A 15,408-nucleotide genomic window follows, 5' to 3' on the forward strand; every position below is an offset into this window, starting at 1 on the left:
ATGGAGTCTGCCCAATAGAAACTCATCATCTTGTTGGGAAGAAACTTGCTTCACATCTGAAATTACTAGTGAGTTAGGTAATGTACAATATGTACTGTATCAATCAACATTCCAGTCAGGCAAACAGGAATCATGGTAGATGTTTTAAATAGAGTGTTTCATACAGGAAATTAGTTACAAAAGTGTTAAAAGGGCTGAAAGAACAAAAATGTAAAGTAAGGTAACCAGAGAATAATAATGACAGGAAAATGGTAGTTGGGAAAGGTGGTGTTGGAGTTCAAGTGTACATGCTGTTGCTTTGTTTGAGGTGCTGTTACAACTGCTGACGGTGCTGGAACCACTGAAGAGGGACCACCCAGGCTAGAGCTGTGACCATTGAGCAGAGGCTGCTTTGGCTGAAGCTGGGGTCATCAAGGGGTTTCAGAAATGTTCAGAGGTGCCCCCAAAGCAGAGACGGGGAAAGAGAACAGTGGCTTCTCTTCCTTTTCCATTTCTCTACCAGAGCCTCTTACTGGAAGCCAGCTGGCAAGGGAGCCTGGGAAATGTAGTTTTCAGCCTCACAGCCCAGAGTCAGAGGGATGAGTGTGGGGCTGAGAGACAACAGGCTATAAATCAACCCAGATATTAAATGTTGTGATACAGGTGATTGAACAAGACAATGTATAATAAAGGAGTGAGCTTAAAACACAGTTGGTATAAACAAAGCTGTAGAAGAGAGACTACAAGGTGCACTGAAGATAGCAAGAAGTTTCCACAACTCTATCAGTGGGAATGTTCTGGATATGAGTGAAGGAACCAACCTCAAACATGCTACAGCTACAAAAGAGGACTTTACTGGGTTGCATGATTGTGGAATACAGGGTATTCACTGGCTCCAGGGATGGCAGGATCCAGGTCTTGAATGATGCTGCTAGGTTCTATCTCCTCAGTTTATTGACTTTGCATGCCTCGACTTCATGCTTCCAACAGACGAGATGGTTATCCCGACTCCCATCTTCCCAGCAGGTTGACCTCATGAGGAAAAGTCATCCTGTTACATCTGGCAGGTCACATCCCTGACCCAATCTCAATAGCCAAGAGGAATGCCACTGTGCCTCACTCCACCACATGGAATAGAGCAGGAAAAGTCCCTCACCGGAACAGTGGGCAGCTGTTAACATGTGAAGGAAGATGGGCAAGTGAGCTGAGCGAGGAAAAGCTATGGCCTCCGTGGTCTTCCATATGCACTACAACAGGACATGGGCTGGCTGTGCCCTCGAGAAACTGCTATTTTGTCTGAAACCTGAAGAAGATATAGGATCATTCTTTTTATTTTGTTTTAAATAGGGTTTCCCTCTGTCACCCAAGTTGGAGTGCAATGGCGTGATCTTGGCTTACTGCAACCTTTGCCTCCAGAGTTCAAGTGATTCTCCTGCCTCAGCCTCCCAAGTAGCTAGGACTCTAGGCACCTGCCACCACACCTGGCTAAGTTTTTAATTTTTGTATTTTTTTTTAAAGTAGAGGTGGGGGTTTCACCATGTTGGCCAGGCTGGTCTCGAACTCCTGACCTCAAATGATCCACCCACCTTAGCCTCCCAAAGTGCTGGAATTACAGGCATGAGCCACCACGCCCAACCAGATCATTCTTAAACCACAAATAAGCCAGTGTAAATTGATTTCCTCTGAGCGGTAATGCTCACGAAATATGAAGAGTCTTGGTCCAGGGCATCTCCCCATAGTACCTGGGGTGTTCTGAGCACACAGGGCGTTCTCCACACATAAGGTGGTGTCAATAGCTGCCAGACACAGGAGAGGCAGCTCAGGCTACTGCAGTCACATGGTAACGTCATGCGCCATAAACACATAAGAAAGCCAGGGTAAGCCCCCAGGAAGCTCCAGGGTATCAACCAGAGTCCCAGAAGGAAGATGGCATACCCAAAGGGTTTAGCTGAAGGGATTTTAATGAGGGAATGATTTATAGAGAGGTAGGAAGAGTTCACAGAACCACAAAAGATGGTGAGGTACCCAGGAACCTCACCATCCTGGGACTATGTATTCATAGGTTTGTCACCAAATTTTTGCTAAAACTCAAGGTGCATATTATTGGGGTGCTATTTGGCATATAAAACATTCTGTCTAGGAAGTTTTGTAATATCATGTCAAGTTAAATACAATTCATTGCAAATAAGAGGTACAAGGCATGATATAATGGCAAGCTAGAACCAAACAAAATTTGTGGACTTGCTAAAACATGGGAGAACAGCACAGGCCAGAATACAAAGTGATTAAGAGTTCAGGCTTTGGTGCTGGAGTCCCTGGGTTCAAATTATTACTAGCTATGAGATCATAAGTGAATTTATTCATGTGTAAAATAGAGGTAATATTGCTTATTCCATAAATTGTTATGAGTATTAAAGGATCAAATATAATATTTGTAAGATGCTTAGAACTTTACTGGCACATAAATACTAGCATTATCGACAAAATTATACTACTCGTCCTCTGTTCACTCAATACATATATAGTCAGGGGCCACATAACAATGTTTCAGTGAATAAGGAACCACATATACACTGGTGATTTCATAAGATTATAGTATCATATTTTTATGTATCTTTTCCATGTTTAGATGTGCTTAGATGCACAAATACTATTATGTTACAATTGCCCACAGTATTCAGTACAGTAACATACTGTAGGTGTTTGTAGCCTAGGAACAGTAGGCTAGACCAGATAGTCTAGGTGTGTAGTAGGCTACACCATGTAGGTTTGTGTAAGTATACTCTGATGTTCTCATAACAAAACTGCCTAACAACACATTCTTCAGTATGTATTCCCGTTGTTAAGTGACACATGACTGTGTATTAAATATTTACTACAGGCATCAAGCTAGGCTCTGGGGATAAGTGGTAAGTAAAAAAAAGACCACATTTCCTCAAGGACTGGGGAGAAAACATTAACTAATAATTGCATGCAGATATAAAATCAAAACAGTGTGAGTGGTGGTGCTTGGAGCCATAAGAGCTGGTAATAACTATTCAGGGGTAGGCCTTCTTGAGGAAGTGACATTTACCCATGACCTAGATGAGTTCACTAGGTAAAGTTCATTAGGTAAAGATGAGAGAGGGGAAAATACCAGGCAGAGGAAACACTATGTCCTCTGTGGCAGAAAGGATCATGGTAGGCATATTAGTCAGGACCCAGGCAGGAAAGCAAAACTTACTCTAGGTGATTTGATAGAGGGAATTTCATACGGGGAGTCAGAGGAGTTGAAAGAGCTCCCAGGGGAACCCTGAGAGTAGCAACTCCAGGAAGCTGGGACTACTGTATCTGTCTGCTAGGGCTGCAGTAACAAAGTGCCACAGACTGGGTGGCTTCATGCAGAAAGTTATTGTCTCAGAGTTCTGAAGGCTGGAAGTCCAAAATGAAGGCGTCAGCAGGGGTAGTTCCTTTTGAGGTCAGTGAGGGAAGGATCTGTTCCAGGCCTCTTTCCTTGACTTGTAGATGACCATTTTCACCTATGTCTCTTCACATCGTCTTCCCTCTATGTGTGTCTATCTCTGTCCAAACTTCCCCTTTTTATAAGGACACCATTCATATTGGATTAGGGTCCACCCTAATGATCTTGCTTTAATTTGGCTACCTCTATAAAGACCACCACCCTAAATAAGGTCACGCTGTAAAGTACTGGGGGTTAGAACTTCAACACATGAACTTGCAGGGGAGACACAATTCAAACCATAGCACCACCCTGGAAGCTGGAAAACAAGGAAAGAAACAGTTTCTGGAGCTTAAGACAAGATAAGCTGGAACCAAGATGGGTAGCAGGGATCACAGAGAGATGGTTGTGTAGTGGGAACTGCAGCCACAGAAGAGACTCCTGAGGAAGAGAAGCAGGAGGAGAAATACTCTGGCTTCTCCTTTCCTTTCACTGCCAATATCTTTTGCCCTCCCCCGCTCCCCACTGGCTGAACTTCACTGGAAGGCAGTTGGCTCTGGAGCCTGGAACAGCCTCCAGTGACACAGAGCAGATTGGGGCGGGGGGGGGGGGAAAGGGTGGACATCGCTCTGAGAGCAACAATGCAAGACCCATGCAATGAGTTTGTGAGGCCGAATGGACGCCAGGTGGCTGCAAGAGAGTCTGGCACAAGGTGCACCTGGAGAAGGAAGTAGAGTCCAGGTCAGGTAGGAGTTTGGTCCACATGCTAAGAGCCATAGAAATATCAAAAGGTTTTTAATAGAGCTGGAGGAGAGGAGGTGACATGATCAGAGATGTGTTTTGAAAAGACTTATCTGGCTATGAAGTGGAGAGTGGGTTGAGGATAGTGGGGCAGATCATTTAGAAGGCTAAGCCTAAGAGAAAGCCTGTTTTAGAAAAAGAGGGACGTCCTGCTGCCCCTCTCTTTCCCTCCAGTTTTCATACCCTCCACCTGGACTAGACAGGTGTATCTGCCAGTCAAAGCCACCCCTCCCCTGGTGCAGAGGCCCACTCCAAGCTCTCATTGCCAAGTATCCTTTTTCTAGATCCTCTCCTGGTTCAGTGCCTTTCTCTCTGGGCAGTCCTTCCCATGCTGCAACACTAATTCTTCTTTTGTCACCCACCTGATGCAGGGGGGTCCTTGTCACCTATCTTGCCCACCACTCTGGCTTAATGGTGCTGACTGAGTCCACGGCTTTGGTGGCCACCCATCCGTTGCTGCTGCTTCTCAGATCTGTATTTCCAGACATGATTTCTCTCATGAGAAAAATCAGCCTGCCAGGTATCTCCACTGGAATGTCCAAAGGAATTGGAATCACGAGCTCAGCATGTCTAAAATTGAACACATTATCTTCCCCTCGTATGCCGACCCCTATAACCTGCCCTTCCTCCTGTGTCCCCTATCCTCCTTATGTCCCACCCCCACTCCTGTTTGAATATTTCACCAGAAACAGGAGTAGGGGTGGGACATAAGGAGGATGGGGGAAAGGACATCATCCTAAACTCTTCCCTCTCACTCCCCCACATCCCATTGCTGTCCAATTCCTGTTGACTCTGTCCTAGATATCTGTCAAAATCCACTTTTCCTGCTACTTCCCTAGCCCAGGTCCTCATTTTCATCTGGGTTCATGCAGTGGTCTCCCAGCTGGCTTCCTGACTCAAGCCTTGCCCCGGCCAGTCCACTTTTCCTACAGTCCAAGTGACATCTATCAATGTAAATAGATCATGTCTTTTCTCTACTTAAAATCCCTTCAGTGATTTCTTATCATCCCCAAGTCAAGTCTGATTACTATCTCTGCACAGTGCCCAGCCCACAATAAATGCTTGGTGATTAAATGAATAAATGACAAACCAATACAGAAAAATTGCTAAGTGTGGAAATGAAAGAAAAGATGCCATTTATTTCTCCTTTCCGACTGTCCAAGACTCAATCTGGAACTGTCCTTGGGTATTTGTGTTGTACTTCTCACACTCTACTAAACCCATCTACTTACCTGTCTGTTTCCTACTGGGATGTTCCTTGGTTGCCACTATATCTCCTAGCACAGTGCCTGGAAGAAAGTAAGTGCTCAAAAAATATGTGATGAATGAATGAATGATAAGGAGAGGTCTGGGAGGGGCTGACTATGAAATGCTTACTAGGAGCAGAGTGTGTCTGTCTTGGATCCAAAGCACTGGGGGAATCAGGATGGGTAGAGAGGCTGAAGGCAAGCCCTTTAGGGGAAGGACAGCAGTGACAAAGGCTGAAAGATCAACAGCAATACATTTTTCTCAGGAGACTTCTTTGGGGCAGTGTTTTCTAAGTTGGGTTCCACGGACCACTGGTCTTGTAAGATGCTCTATCTAGGGTTCTATGTCAACTTAGCAGGTAGAAACATGCAGCCCATACCCCTTGTGTACATCAGCATCTCAAAGAGTCTGAGAAGTCCTGCAGTTGAAAAACCAGCACTTTAACCCTTTTAACTCAGTATTTCCTAAACTTATTCCATAAGTCTGAATATACAAAAATAAAGTTTTTTGCTTAATACTCAGTAACATCCCCTTCCACAAGACATGGTGGAAAAAATAGTGTTTGGTGGTTATGAGTATTTTAGAAAAAGGGCAGGAGACGCTTGAATTTCCCCCAGCATGCCTCGGGTGAGCACTGTGGTTATAGCCACTTGATGAGAACAGTCAGAGGAAGGCTGCTCTGGGCCATCAAGTGCAGATTGTATGGGACAGGTGAAGGCTTGGGGCAGAGACACCCCTGAAGGGGTTGTAGTGAACATAGTACCTGGTGCTTTTCTGGCCCCTAAGCCCATGGGCTTAGAAAAAATTCAGTCAGTGCCAAGGAGGACCCCAAACCCCATCATTGTTTCACAGTGTTCAGTATGGCCTGTACCTCAGGGTGATCACTTCATTTTGCTCTTTTCTCTCCAATGCTCTCAGGGTGGAGGGAACTGGGAGGACCTGTCTGATCAGAAACAACCCACCAGAGGAGGCCCTGCTGCTCCTGGAGGATGCTTCTGCCGGAGTTCTCCTAGTTCCTTGCAAGGAGCCCTGGAAAAACAGATCCCACCCTGGGTCTACCATAGTCTCAGGGACTTTTAAACCAATGCTCAGCTAGAAAAAAACCTCAGGCAGTTTGCGGATAGAAGAGGAAATAATATTAAGCGCCTGCCATATGTTGAATGTTTACTATGTCTCAGTAGAATATTAATGCTTTAGGTTCTTACAGAAGCCTTCCAAGGTGGGTACTCTTATTATCCCCTTTTTACTAATGAAGAAACTGAGACTTAAGGAGGTTAAATACCTGGTAAGTAGATAGAGTAGGGATCTGACCTAAGCTGTCCGACTGTAGGGCTCATGCTCTCAGCACTGTTTATCCTGCTTTCCCAGGAAGCTACAGAGGCCCTTTGGTACTCCCCAGCTCTCCTTGTTTTCCTGCTTCTAAGCATCTGAGTGCATCCTGATAGCTGTGGACAGCAGAGATTTGGAACAGGAGATTGAGGACATCTCACCTACTACCATGCTTGGCACATAGTAGGCACTCGACACATGCTAGACTCTCCCCACTTTCTGTTGCTTCTCGGCACCAGGCTTCACTCTGGACAAGAGTTAACATCTCATCCTTTACCCATGTCTTCTTTGACTGAACATCTGGCTATTAGTGGGAGATATGTCAAAGAAGTATTTATTCATCATTTCATCCAAGAATACTGCCAGAGCGCCTGCCCTGTGCCAGGCTCAGCCAGAGGCTGGAGATAAAGACATGAATGAGACCCCTGGTGAGGGGTGAGAGACAATCAAAGGGCTCATTTCCATAGAGGATGAGGGGGATTAGCACCTGGGTTGGGCAGGGCACAAGATGGAGCAGGGTGATATGGTTGGCTCTGTGTCCCCACCCAAATCTCATCTTGAATTGTAGTTCCCATAATCCCCATGTGTCATGGCAGGGACCTGGTGGGAGGTAATTGAATCATGGAAATGGTTTCCACCATGCTGTTCTTGTGATACTGAGTGAGTTCTCATGAGATCTGATGGTTTTATAAGGGGCTTTTCCCTTCTTCACGTTGTACTTCTCTCTCCTGCCACCATGTGAAGAGGGCCATGTTTGCTTCCCCTTCTGCCGTGACTGTAAGTTTCCTGAGGCCTCCCCAGCCATGTGAAACTGTAAATCAATTCAATTAATTCTCTTTTTTTAATAAGTTGCCCATTCTTGGGTATGTTCTTATAGCAGCATGAGAACGAACTAATACACAGGGTGACATGAGAAGGCTTCCTGGGAGACAGTGCCTGAGCTGATCTCTGATGAGAAAGTAAGAGGAGGACATTCCAGGTACAGGGAACAACATGTGCAAACACACAGGCTGAAGTAAACAAACAGGAAGCTGTGAAAAAGGACAGTGATGAATGACTAGACCAACTGGGTAATTTTGACCCCCAGGGGACATTTGGCAGCAACTGGAGATTTTTTGTTTGCTATTCACAGTTGTTTGTGTGTGCATGTATGAGCGTGTGTGTGCAAGTGTCTGCTACTGGCATCTAATAGAGGTAGAGGTCAGGGATGCTGCTAAACATCCTACAGTGCACAAGATAACCCCCCATAACAAATAATTATATCTGATCCAAGATGTTGAGAAATCCTGGACTAGAACAACAAACATAAAAACATATTATAGTACTTTGACAATTAGTACTTCATAGTACTAGCACATGAATAGATAGAGAGACCAATGGAACAGTTTAAGACTATAAATACATACAGGAATTTAGCATATGATAAAGGGAGCATTTCAAATCCAGTTAGAATCCAATACATGGTGTTGAAATTCCTGGGTAGCCATCTTGAAAAACATTAAGCTGGAGCTATACCTCACACCATATATAAGAATAAATTCCACATGGATTAAACATTTAAAGGTAAACAATAAAACCACACAAGTACAAAGAGAAAATTTGGGATAAATCTTTCATAATCTTAGAGTAAGAAAGTCTTTCCTAATCCTGACTCACAAACCAGGAACTATAAAATAGGAAATTGATTAAGTCAACTAATAAAAGTTGAAAAAAACTTTTTAAGCTCTTGCATGTGAAACAAACAAAAATCAAACCTGTATATAAGCAAAGTCAAAAACAAATACAAATCTGTAAAGGATACATGCAACTCAGCAGACAAAGGGCTAATTTCTTTAAATTATAAAGATACATAAACCTCTAAAGAAAGGATACATAAACCTCTAAAGAAAGACCTCAAAGAAAAGACCAATAAAAATATGAGCAAAGCCTGTGAAAAAGTGGCTTATAGAAAAACAATGAAGATAAATAAAAATGACTGTTAAACATATGAAAAGATGTTCAACCTCTTCATGATAAGAAAAATGCAAATTAAAAGTACTGACATGCCTTTTTTTTAATCTCTCAGATTTGCAAAAACCCAAATTTGAAAATACATAGACATTTCTATATATTGCTGGTGGGTATGTCAACTAGTACAGCCCCTAGGAGGGCGATGTAGCAATATTTACCAAAATAGCAAATGCATATATCATCTAACCCAGCCATCTCACTTTTTAGAGCTTACTCCACAGATACATATATTTACATGCATATGAAGTGCCATATATACAAGATTATAAATGGCAGCAAATGATTAGAAACAATTTAAATGGTTATTAACTGGTTCCTAACTGGTTATTAACAATTAAACTGGTTAAATAAATTAGAGGTTGGCAAACTACCATCAGGGGCCCAAATCTGGCCTTCTACCTTTTACTGTAGGACTTTCAAGGGAAAAGTAGTTTTAACATGTTTAAATGGTTCAAAAAAATCAAAAGAGAATTATATTTTATGACATATGAACATTATATAAAATTCTAAAATCAGAGTCTATAAATAAAGTTTTACTGGAACACAGCCATGCCCCTGTGTTTACACATGGTCTCTGACTTCTTTTGCACCTTAACAGAGAACTAAGCAGTTTCCCAAGACACTCGCTGTCCCACAAATCCTAAAATATTTACTATTTGGCCCTTTACAGAAAATTTTGCTGGATTGGAGTATATCCGTGCAGTTGAATACGCAGCTACAAAAAACAATTTTTAAAACTCTGTATGTATTGCTACAGAAAGGTTTCCAGGCTATATTACTAAATTTTAAACAAGCAGATAAGTAAAGTATAAATTTCATGTTACCATTTGGATTAAAAGGCGGGATATATTTATATTTTATTATAATATGCATAAAACTTATCTGGAAGGAAATGCAAGAAATTAGTAAGCAGTGACTATCTCTGGGGGAATGAGATTGGTGAATATGAAACACAGAAAGAACAAAAATGTGTGTGTATGAAGTATATCAATAATTATTTTTAAAACTATACAGTGGGTAGGATATACATACAATGAAATATTATTTAGCCTTAAAAGAGAAGGAAATTCTGACATGAGTGAACCTTGAGGATTTCATGCTTAGTAATGTCAATCACAAAAGGACAAATATTTTATGATTCCACTTACATGAGGCACCTGGAGTAATGAGATAATAAAGTCAGAAAGTAGAATGGTAGTTGTCAGGGATTGGGGAGAAAAGCGAATGGAAAGTTAGTGGGTACAGAGCTTCAGTCGGGGAAAAAGTTCTGAAGATGGATGGTGGTGATAGTTGTACAACAGTGTGAACGTACTTAATGCCACAGAACTGTATACTTAAAAGTGGTTAAAATGGCAAATTTTATGTTGTATATATTTTATCACAATATAAAAAATATCTAGGCCAGGAAAAAAAAATAAAAATACACAGTGGTAAATAAGAGCACAGATTCATGTCACTAAAAAGTTGTTGGGCCTGACTTTGGGGGCAATAAGGCTGGAGGTGTCTGCATGGCCTGATCAGAAAGCACCTGTATTCTGGCCTAAGGAGTTTGCATTTTGCATGTCCTAAGGACACTAAGGAGCAACAGGATCCCTTTTGTTAAAAAACAAAATTCTGGAAACAAGAAAAGAATGGACAGAAGAGGCTTGGGTGGGTAGGGAAAGAAAAGGGAGATCTAAACTCTGACTTTTTTATCTTCCCCAAATTCCTACCTAAGGGGCCGGGGGAGTCATACCCTACAAACCATAAAGTCTCATCAGAGGGTTTTTTGTTTGTTTGTTTTTTGAGATGGAGTCTCGCTCTGTTGCCCAGGCTGGAGTGCAGTGCTGTGATCTCGGCTTACCACAACCTCTACCTCCTGGGTTCCAGCAGGCCTCAGCCTACCAAGTAACTGGGATTACAGGTGTGCACTACCACACCTGGCTAATTTTTGTATTTTTAGTAGAGACAGGGTTTCACCATGTTGGCCAGGCTGGTCTGGAACTCCTGACCTCAAGGGATCCACCTGCCTCGGCATCCCAAAGTGCTGGAATTACTGGCATGAGCCACCATGCACTGTGTAGAGGGGTTTTTATTTAACCCCCCCATATAAGGTGATCTGCTTTCCAACCTGGCTCTGGCATAATATCACATAACAAATAAGGAAGGAAATATAAATATTTAAACCCCAAATATATTTTCTTGCCATATCTTGAAAATGCCCTGCAAGGTTGTCTTTTGTGGGAAAAATCTATAGAGAATCTATAGAGATTCTATGGAGAATGCCCTTTCCGCCACCTTTTTCCTCTTTCTTTCCAGACCCAGGAGATAATCAACTAAGAGCCAGGCACCCTTTTAAGTGGGATAAGAAACATTTTACAACCTGCTCTCTCTGAAGTCTGCTGAGAGCTTCTTCTGAACAACACAACTTGGTCACTACAATCCTTTATCTTAACCTAAACATTTCCTTTCTATTTGATCCCAGGTCTTTAGATAAACCAAACCAACTGTCCACCAGAAAATTTTAAAATCTACCTATAAGCTAGAAGCCCCCAACCTTCGCATTGTCCCGCCTTTCTGGAGCAAACCAATGTATTTCTTAACTGTATTTGATTGAAGTCTCATATCTCCCTAAATGTATAAAACCAAGCTGTGCCCTGACCACCTTGGGCACATGTTCTCAGGCCCTCCCGAGTGCTGTGTCACGGGCCGTGGTCACTCATATTTGGCTCAGAATAAATCTTTTCAAATATTTTACAGAGTTTGGCTCTTTTTGTCAACAATGAGTATCAGAGGGTACCTCTGGAAAAAGAACCTGGGTGCTGGGGAACAGGAGTGGGAAGGAGACTTATTTTTTACTATAAATCCTTTTGTTGGATTTCTACATGTACATTCATTTCCTATAAAAAAATTTGTGTTTATTTTTGAAAGAAAAGCTCTTCAGGCAAATATGATGGAAGAGAAGTACTTTCCCAAAGTATGGTGGAAGGGAAGGGGGAGAGTTTGTGATGGGGTGAGATGATGGGCCTGAACTTCATCCAAGCCTCTGAGGACCCGAGGAGCAGAACCTTGTGGGGATGTGAGTTAGAAGGTGAAGCCCACCGGTTCCTAGCTGACCTCTCTCTGACTTCATGGGCCATGGGACAGGCTGTCTCTGTAGTGATCTCAACAATGCTCAAGGCAGTCAGTGCCTGGCAACAATGGACTTAAGAGAATTCGGTAGCTGCAAAACATCATCCAGGCACTTGGTGCCCAAAGCCTTTGATTACACTGCAGCTGGACATCTAGAGCCTGGATGTCAGCTTGGGGAAAACCCCTTCTTATGCAGAAAGTAAAGCCCAGCAAAGGCCTCCAGGTATTCCTAACAGGAATACCTTTATAGGGCCTTTCCTCCCACCTCCTCCCAGTCCCCTCCAACTCCTTCCCTTCTCTTTGCCCCAAAGGGAACCTTTACACAGCCAAGCTAGGATATTGGGTTTCTGGACTCTTGCTAAGACTTTTCTGAGTCACCAATTTTCTTTTTATTTATATATACTGTGCTTGCCTCAGCTACATTGCACCATAAGATCTTTGAGGGCTTAAATGTCTGCGACATCACAGAGGCATACCAATTTCTGTCTTAGTCCCTTCAGACTGCTCTAACAAAAATAGCACAGACTGGGGGGATTAAACAGCAGGCACTCATTTCTCACAGTTCTGGAGGCTGGAAGTCCAAGATCAAAGTGCCAGCATCAGGCCGTGGGAGGGCCTGACTCCTGGTTCCTAGATGGCCATTGTCTCCCTATGTCTTCACATGGTGGAAGGGGTGGGGAAGCCTTCCCCACACACCCGCCTTTCACTCTGCCGAGCCCAGCTTCCTGCTGCAGTAAACTCTCCTATGGCCAAGAAGGTAAAGGTCTGCTCAGGGCATTCACCTCCTTTCAGTGGTTCTCCACATTCAGCCCATATGGACTCAGCCAACAGGAAACCCACTAACCAAAAGCTGTGTCTTTAAGCATGTGTTCTGTTTGGCCTCTTACCCGTCAAAGGGAACATAACAGTGAAAATTATAATAAGCAACAATGATCATCATCATTTCCCGAGAGACATCAGTGCCAGCAGTTCCAGTGAGACCCTGGGGTGTCAGTCACTGTATCTGCAAACAGAAAATGCAACTCGCCTGCCTCTTCAGGCATAAAGAGTGCTCTGAACGCTTAGAAAACTGTAAATAGCTTTATAACTGCCAGTTGCTGCTCTTGTTCATAAGTGCTTTGGGGTCACAGCAATAGGGAGCTCTTGAAATAATGTGAAGGTGTACTCTCAGCAATGAAATTAAACAGGCATTTCAGGGCAACCTCAGCTCAGATCCCTGAAGAAAAAAAGAACCTACAGCTTACCTCCAGAGGGGCACTGAGGATCACGTTTCACCCTGAGAGGGGGCTGGAAGGCCCTGGAAGGAAATGACCTGAGGTCGGGGTGGGCCTCCATTCTGCCGGGTAGGGCAGGGAAGATGCTTGGCTACTCTCACAAAGGAGCTTCTAGGATCTGCGTCTTTTTTTCCTCACCTCCTCCTAAGGAAAAAAGTTGTTTTCCTTCCTGCGCCTCAGGGCAGAGCAGAAGTTGAAATGGGCTACTTGTTCCTAATATTATTTACAGTTCAGCAAAGGACTTTGGGTCTCCAACCTCGGGTCTAGAAACTCCTTCTACAGCCTGAAAAGGACTAGGTTAGCAGCAAAGCCGGGGCTCCTGAGATAGTATGCGATCTTCTGGTGGTGCTTTAAGGTTGTGGTATAAACTGAGGTGGTCTCAGGTCTCTGGGAAAGAGAAGATATCACAACAGAAACATTTTTCCAGAAAAGGGTGCAACTTTGGAGCGGCCTTAATAACATGGGATCTAGCGCCACCTAGTGCCTGCTGTGGAGCTTGACGTGGGTCTTGCTCTGATGAGATGGTTTTGTTTTTTTGGAAATTGGCTTTAACCAAGAGAGAGACTGAAATGGAGAAACACATTTTCTGCACACAGGGCTGTCCTCATGCCCACAATGAAGGACTGAGAGTTTGGTGGGAGAAGCCGAAAAGCTACAATCTTAATGTGTCACGGACGGGGGTGTTGGGTGAGGGGATGGGGGAGTCTTTCTCTTGGAGGGAAGCTGGGGTGACTCACAAGTAATATTTAGAGTCTTAGTCCCAGAAGATTGGCTTGAATGTGTCTGCATGAATATTTTTGCTCACACTAGAAAAAAAATGCTGGTGCTATTTTATGACTTCTGTGCTTTTCAAACTAGTTTCTCAGCGCTCTCCCAGAGCCAGCATAGGGGCTGCTTACGAAAAGCCCTCGAAGCCGCTTCACTGTGGAATCCACTCCTGCTCCTTACCACTGTCTGTGGACAAGCAGCCCTCCTTTCTTGTCCTGCCACTGCCTGGCTGCCCCCTAACCGTCTATTAATTCAAGCCACCATTTGCTATTTGTTTAATGTGATTCATTTAAACCTCAGAACAGCCAGTGCAGTGGGTATTGGTAATCTCAACCGATCTTTAGGGAGGTTACAGGACTTACTCAAGATCTTTCAGCTCATAAGCAGAAGTGGGATTTGAACCCAGAGCTCCAAAAAAATTTGTTCCTTTCACTACAGTATTCCATCTGCACTGCCAGGGGTAGTGGCTATTGCAGAGGATGCTACAATATCCAGGAGGTTTTGAGGAGACAAAGAACCTCTGAACTAGAGGGCTTCTAGCTCGGAGGACACTTCCTGCTCTGGGCCGGTCCCTATGACCCCAAGGCCTGGCTGGACGCTTGGTGTAAGCCTCCCTCCTCATAGCATCTGCCCTCCCTGAACAGAGACACTTCCTCAGCCTACACTTCTCCATGCTTGGAAACCACCCCAGAGGAATAATGAGAGCAAAGAGCAGGGATTTGGCAACTGTGCAGAAAGGCAGGAAAATCATGGATTTGTCTGACTCCTGGGCTTTGGCCTCATCTGGTGGAAAACTGTGAAAATTCCCTACTGGCTCCTCCCTTCCCTTCTCTCCAGGCCCCTCCACCATTCTCCACCAAATAGACACGCCTCCAGAAGAAGTTAAGTAAGGCCACTCTCTGGATGCCTCTGAACAAAATGGTTTGCTTAAACGTACAGAAATAAAGTTTAAATGGGGCAGCAGGCTGCAGTGGGACCCACACCCTGACCTCCATAAATGGGTAAATGTTCAGGCTGCTGGCAGACCATGGCGGTGGTTTGGGGGTATGGGAGGAGCACAGAATTAAGAGACTGGGACTTAAGTCCCCACTCTGTCACTCCTCAGCTCAGTAATTTGGGGCAAAGTCACTTAACTACCGTGAGCATCAGTTTCTTCACTCAGAGAATGAGGACAATGATTCTCTTACCTGTGAGCTAACAGATGAACGAGCTCTCGGGAAAGCCCTGAAGGGTGTGAGGTTCCAGACAATGAAGGAACTATGGGCATGCAGGATTTAGCTGAGAGGGCCTTTACTCACTTCGTCCTTTCCCTGCCTCTCCCTCTTCCCCAAAAGGAGTCTGTCTCCTTCTATAAAAGGGGTCTTAATACACATTCACACGCACACACATACAGAGTCTTCAGTTCTTGTGGGCTTTTCATTTTGTTTTCAGAGTTAAATCATCTTGGAA

General features: G+C 43.9%; 1 long non-coding RNA gene across 1 annotated transcript; it reads left to right on the forward strand.

Moving 5' to 3' along the window:
- The first annotated feature begins 11,993 nt into the window (after positions 1-11,993).
- LOC135966959 (uncharacterized) lies at positions 11,994-14,234 on the forward strand. Its single transcript, XR_010580669.1, has 3 exons — positions 11,994-12,140; positions 12,480-12,674; positions 14,050-14,234. It is a non-coding gene; the product is annotated as an uncharacterized lncRNA (long non-coding RNA).
- The last annotated feature ends 1,174 nt before the right edge of the window (positions 14,235-15,408 follow it).

Source organism: Macaca fascicularis, chromosome 13 (genome assembly GCF_037993035.2).
Source record: "Macaca fascicularis isolate 582-1 chromosome 13, T2T-MFA8v1.1".
In the NCBI taxonomy this organism is placed as follows: Eukaryota; Metazoa; Chordata; class Mammalia; order Primates; family Cercopithecidae; genus Macaca; species Macaca fascicularis.